Source organism: Diceros bicornis, chromosome 38, assembly GCF_020826845.1.
Source record: "Diceros bicornis minor isolate mBicDic1 chromosome 38, mDicBic1.mat.cur, whole genome shotgun sequence".
In the NCBI taxonomy this organism is placed as follows: domain Eukaryota; kingdom Metazoa; phylum Chordata; class Mammalia; order Perissodactyla; family Rhinocerotidae; genus Diceros; species Diceros bicornis.
The window spans coordinates 25,871,659-25,878,737 of NC_080777.1; positions in this window are offsets into that span (position 1 = coordinate 25,871,659).

The window sequence follows — 7,079 nt, forward strand, 5'->3', positions numbered from 1 at the left end:
GTTATCCGGTGTGACTCTGAATTTATGTGTGCTACCATAAACCAAGTTAATTGAGGTCACTTAGTAAATATCAAAGTTCAAAGAGCTTTGCAAAATTTCTCAATTCCTGTTAGTGGTTTCACAATAATTTCTTGAGTTCATTCCCTGATATGTTCTTGTACAGCTTTCTTTAGGAACAGTAATAGACTGGCTCCAAAATGGATATAAAACACTAATTTTTAAACTACACCCTTCTTGAAAATAGGATGAGGTTCTTTCTCAACCCGGTGAATCACGTGTGAACAACTCTGAGTCCATGTAACTACTGAGAACAAGAGTTTCAGCGTAGTCTTGGTATTGAAGTATTTTTAACTAATGTTCTGTGAGGCACCTTTTATTTTAGGGTGGAATATATTTAGATGCATACGATAATGTCCCTTTTGTTGTAGGAATATAACTAGAGCATCATAACTTGTCCTTTTGCTGAGTTATTAATTGCATTAATCTTTATTTTCTAGATAGGTAGATGATAGATAGATAGATAGATAGATAGATAGATAGATAGATAGATAGATAATTACCTGTATGTAGCCAATTATATTGTCTTCTTTTAAGGTACAATTACTTAATATAACAAAATGGCTTTTGAGCAGATAATTAATGTGGAAAAATATTACTATAAAGGAGCAGAAAAGAAATGAATCACTAATGTCATAGAGTTAACATATTGAAATGTATTTATTTATTTCCTTCCTTACTATAACTATAATAATTTCAAAATATTAAATAATTTAATAATGTATACACTTAAGACTTACAGCAAGCAGAACAGCTATGTCCGACTAAACCTTCTAGAAATAACAAATATAAAATCAACACACATTGTAAAAATGAGCTGCTGAGTGAGTGAGTAAAAGCAATCAGAAAATGAAAAGCATCCCACCTTTGAAAGAATGGAATCAAACCAGGAGATCCATATCTATCCATTTTCTGAACTTAGAACCCACCCACACCCACATGGTGCATGGACGGTAGAGATCAAGCAGAAAGAGGGAGTCTTACTTGTGTGACAATTGAGAGATCTGAGTATGGGGCTGGCAGAACATCTGCCACATGAGAAGAGAAATCCAGGGAGGGAGCCCACCAGGGAAATCCCCAATAATCTTTGTATTTCCCCTGAAATTATTGGCTAACTCTACACGAGCATGCATGGGGTGAAACTCCAAGCAGTCCAGTGAAAGAAATTGCTGCAAGGCTGGAAACTGAAAAATTCAGATAATACCCCGTGTGGAGCAGAAGGAGGTGAAGTTCAAGGCCAGCAGAGCTTATGAAATTCCTCACATTTTCCTTGAACCCAGGTGGATGTGTCTTTGGAGTAAACACTGTGTCCCAAGAGCAGACTGAGGGCTGTATACTTGTATTAAGGCAACACTGAAATACACCCGCCTTAAAAACACTTAAAACCAAGACTTCACAGATAATAGTATTCTACCAGGAACAGAACTTCTGTTTTGAATTTTTCTTTTTATTGAGTTCACATTGGTTTATAATACTATTTAAATTTCAAGTGTACAGACTTCTGTATAGACTACATCGTGTTTACTAACAAAAGTCTAGTTGTTTTATATTCTTTTATGAGATGTTCAGCTGGGTGCGGCTGAGACAGAGAATAAGAGGAGACAGAGAATAAGTTCAGAAAAAAAATCAAAGTTTAGTGACACAGTCCTAGTGACAGAGAAAGAAGATAGGAGTGAGGGGAAGGTTTTGGCCATGGACTTTACTGGGATTTCCTCGGGAATAGCAAGTCAGGAATACAGTGAACGGATTCAGATTGGCTAGTCTGAATAATTTTAGCAGGCTTCGGACTATAAGGGTGGTCTCTAGTTGTCTGGCATATGGCCCTGAAATGATTAACATGGAGGACTATTGCCTCATGGATATAGGAGCCAGAGAGAAAAAGTATGGCTAAGTGTTGGTTAGTTTCCTTATCAAAGACATGCTCCTGGCCTGGCCCTTAGCTATCTCTAAAATTTGGCAGCCCCCTCCCCACCTAGAAAGACTTTGTAAGATATCAAACCGTCATTATACACAAAAAATGAAAAACATTTATAACACAAATTCCTACTAGAAGAAAATCTATATTATTCAGAGGCAAATATCAGAATCTATACTCTTTCCAATGTGTTATTGGTGATGTTCAGTATAGAGTAAAAACTTACCAGACATGAAAAGAAGCGGAAAATATGAACCATATTAAGAGGAAAAGAGCTGTTGAAAGAAACAGACCGAGGGCCAGCCCGGTGGTATAGTGGTTAAGTTCGCATGCTCTGCTTCGCTGGCCCAGGGTTCACCGGTTCGGATCGTGGGTGCAGACCTATTCACCCTCATCAAGTCATGCTGAGGCAGCGTCCCACATAGAAGAGCTACAACTCTACAACTGTGATATACGACTATGCACTGGGGCGTTGGGGAGAAAAAAGAAAAAGAGGAAGATTGGCAACAGATGTTAGCGCAGGGCCAATCTTCCTCAAAAAAAAAAAAAAAAGAAAGAAACAGACCTAAAGGCAAACAATACACTAAAATACATAACAACAACATAACTTTAAAATAGCTAAGAAATACAAGTTAAAGTATGTACCAGAAAAGTTACATATAATTGTTTAAGAGTGTGGAATTTCAGAAGAGAGGTATATAGTTTTTAACAAAGAACCAAATGTGAATTCTAGAATTAAACATATAATATGAATAAAAACTAGAGATAAATAATAACAGAATGAACAGTGTAAAGAAGACTCAATGGACTTGAAGCAGGTTATTAAAAATTATCTGAGGGCCGGCCCTGTGGCTTGGTGGTTAAGTGCGTGCACTGCGATGCTGGTGGCCCGGGTTCGGATCCCGGGTGCGCATCGAGGTTCCACTTCTCCGTCCATCCTGGGGCTGAGTCCCACATGCAGCAACTGGAAGGATGTGCAGCTATGACATACAACTATCTACTGGGGCTTTGGGGGGAAAAAATAAAATAAATAAAATCTTTAAAAAAAAAAAAAAAAAAAAAATTATCTGAAATTAATCTTAAAGATAAAAAGAAGAGTGAAAAATTAAAAACTCAGTGACCTGTGGGGCAGCATCACGTGGTGTAACAAGACGAACAGAGAGAAAGTTTGAGGCAGAAGTCCAGGTTGACAAACTATAGATAACAGTCTTCCAAATGTTATTACAAACATGAAGCCACAGAACTAAGAGGATCAGCTAACATCAAGAATGATAAATGCAAAGAAAATCATACTTAGGCAAAGAAAAACAAAAGTGTTGAATGTCAACATTAAAGAGAAAAGTTAAAGGCAACCTAGAAGGTAAATAGAGAAAAGCACGCAGAACACATAGACGATGCTAACACAGAGACAAGGCTAATGCTGTCAGCAGAACATCCAGAACAATGGGGCTGAAAATTACAGAGTAACATCCTTCAAGTGTTAAGAAAAAAAAAAACCTTGTCAAATATAGTATAGAATACCATAGTATAAAATACTATACCCATCAAAATAATATTTCAAAACCAAAAGTGAAATAAGTACATTTTCAGAATAACCGATTTCAGAATATTTGTTGCAAAAGATCCATGCTACTGGTAATGTGAAAAGAAACTATTCCAGAGAAAGAAAATTAATACTAGCTGGAGATATGGATCCCAGAACAGAATGAAGAGCCCTGGAAATGGTAAAAATGTGAATGGTAAACCTAAATGCTCCTATTCTTAAATTTGCTAAAACATAAGAGAGAAGTAGAAACAAAGTAGCAAAAACAATATAGAAAAAATATACAATTGCGCGGTTCTTCCATTTTACATGAAGTGGTGACATATTAATTACAGCTGGTCTGTGATTGGCTAAGGATGTATAGTATAAGTCTTGCAACTACCAAAATATGTGTAAATAATCACCAACAAATTACATAAAATTAAATGCTAAAAGCATGAGACTAATCTGAAAGAATGCAGAAAAGGATTCTGAAGAACAGATGGGACAAATACAAGCAGTTGGTAAGTGGTATAAATAAATCCATTAATATTAATTATTGATATTAAATTATAATTACCTAGGCCAATGAAAAGGAAGATAAAGAAGGATTGGATAAAAATGGAAACTCAATTATATGCTTTTTCCAAAGAGAGCAATTTAAATATGAAGACACTGACAACTTGAAAGCAAAGGTTGAAAAATGTATACCTTGTATGAACTAAGCATGTGAAGGGAGGAGTGGTTATGTCAATATCAGAAAACGTAAACTTCAAAACAGAAATACAAGAGAATAAAGAAGAGTATATCATAATAATAAAATGATCGATTCAGGTGGCATTGAATTCCCTAAGGCAAGGAAATAGGCATGAAAATTACAAGAAAAGAGTAAAACATACTTATGTAATTCAAAAAAATTGTCAGGATTCCACAAAAAAAGAGCTATTAGAACTAACACACAAACATAGTTTATCTCAATTAGGAATAAAAATTGGAAAATGAAATTTTGAAAAGAACAATATCCTTTATAAATATTAAAATATTTTAAGTATTAAGGAGTAAATTAAACAAAATATTTGTAAGCTTTCTCCACTGAAAATTGCAAAACATTACTGAGAATATTTAAAAAGACAAAAAAGGAAGAAGTACATGATGTTCATAGATTGGAAGACTTAATATCATTAAGATGTCAGTTCTCCCCAATTAATTTATGCTTTGAACATGACCCAAATAAAATTATCTTATTTGACAAAAATATAGTTGACAACGTGATTCAAAAATGCATATGGAAATATTCAGCACATTCTTGAGAAATGAGAACATATTGCAGATTTGTAATACCGGTTATCTAGATCTCTAATAAAGACGCTGTGTTTCACACATTGTGGTAGTATCCTAAGGATAGACAAATTGATCAATGGAAAGAAGGGAGTCCAGAAATACACACACACACAAAGATCACTTGTTTTATGCAGCAATGGAATTCAACAGGGAAAGAAAGTTTTTCCCTAGAGAGGGTGAGGTAACAATTGGATTTTGGTATGATAAACAAAATGGAACCTTGGCCTCTTTCTCATACCAAATAGATCAATTAAAGTTAGATCACAGGCCTAAATATGAGCTTCTAAAAGAAAGGATATTGTTATACTTCCAGTAACTCATGGTAGACCAAATGGAATTCAAATTGAATTTCAGTAACAGTTTAAATTCCTAATCCATCAAAAATATCATCACACACACACACACACACACACAAACATAGATGGGGAGAAAACAATTGTAATACATTATTGGGTAAAAGAATCATACGGATTATACATAAAGTTCATAAACCAAAAGAAAAAAAACAATTTAAAAATTGCAAAAATCACCCACAAACCTAACATGATGTGTTCACTATCACTACTTAGTAGTGATACTCAGAAGAGAAGCACATTAAATGTCACTACACACTCAGAGCATGGCTAATGTTTAAAAATCTGCCATTTCCAAGTCTTTGTAAGGATCAGGGCAACTAGAACTTTCCTATGTTACTGTAGGAAGGTGAAATGGTACAATCACTTTGGGAAATTCTTTGGTAACTGATTCCACACAGAAGTAAATATTTAAGAGAAATAAGCGTGTATAGCTATCAAGAGTTATAGACTTGATCCTTCATAGAAGCTTTTTTCATAATAGCTAAATGTTGAAATCAGGAGAATGGATGAATATTTTTTGGCTCTATCTATCCAGTGGATACAACTTGGCAATAAAAAGGATGACTTACTGCTACCTATAACACCTTGGATGTGAATCACAGACATTTTCTTGAGAGAAAAATGCCAGACACAAAGATGTTAATAGAGTATAATTCCTCTCATAGGAAATTCAAAAACTGAAAATTAATCAGGATTTATCAGTTCAGACCACCGGTCAACTCTGGAGATTAGTAGTCTATGAACTAGGAGATGGCATCACAGGGTTGTTTATGGGGTGCTGGAAATTTTCTATGTCTTGATCTGGATGGAGGTCATATGGGTGTATAAACATGTAAAAAATCGCTAAGATTACCCTAAGTTTAATGCCCCTTTTTTACTTGCTTATGTGAATGTTAAGTGTCAGAGAAAACAACTATATAGCGTCTGAAACGTGAAATGGCGCTTCACTGATTTGGTACAAAATGTTCGGAACCAGTTCAGCTAAGTTCCCACCTTTGTTGCTTATGAGGCAATAGAATAATTAATATTAAGTGAAATTAAAAGAGAGCACTGACAGTTTTGTTGGTGTACATTTGAACTTTGAAGAAAAGATTTGAAAACTGTGCTCTGGCACATGACGTTTAAAAACTCTAACAAGAATCATCACACTACGCTATTTTCTACATAATAAAATACCAAAAAATTGAGAAGCCAGGCCATATTTTTAAGCTGTAGCATAATTTTTAATATAATGATACCAAGAAATTAAAAGGAGATAAATTTTCTGATCAATTGAGCAGTGTCCAAGGGTCGAGAAGAATGACAGAAATCAGCTGAATAAGGAAATCTAGCCAGGAATGACATGCGAATATAAATGTCTCCAGTTATAATGAAATCTTATTCTTTCACAATTAATGTTTATAAAGAGTTAAAAAATGAATATTATTTTGAAAATTACTGAGAGTATTTAAAATGAAGTCGTCAGTATTTGAAATCCTAAAAAAAAAAAAAAGAACACATCAAAAAAGAATGTTTCCTTTTCCAGAGTCATTGCTTTTGCACTCAGCTTAGGTTGGTCATAAATAAGGACTCTAATTAACTTTAAAAAGCAGCACAAGGTGTTTTCACAGTTAATTACATAAAATATAATCAGCAATTACTCATCAAGAATATTAGTGAAGGATATCAGAATCTATTAATATTGTTAACTGAGCTAGTAAGAGAATTAAGAGTAGGCTCTTTATTTATTGATTTTTAAAATATGTGATAACAAAGAAAAACGTGCTGAATATCCAATCCTACACATGACAGCAAGAAGATTCTTCAAAGAAAATTGTTTTAGGAGATTATATACATTATTTAATATCATTATAGTTTATTTGACTCAAAAAATGCAAAATTAAATATT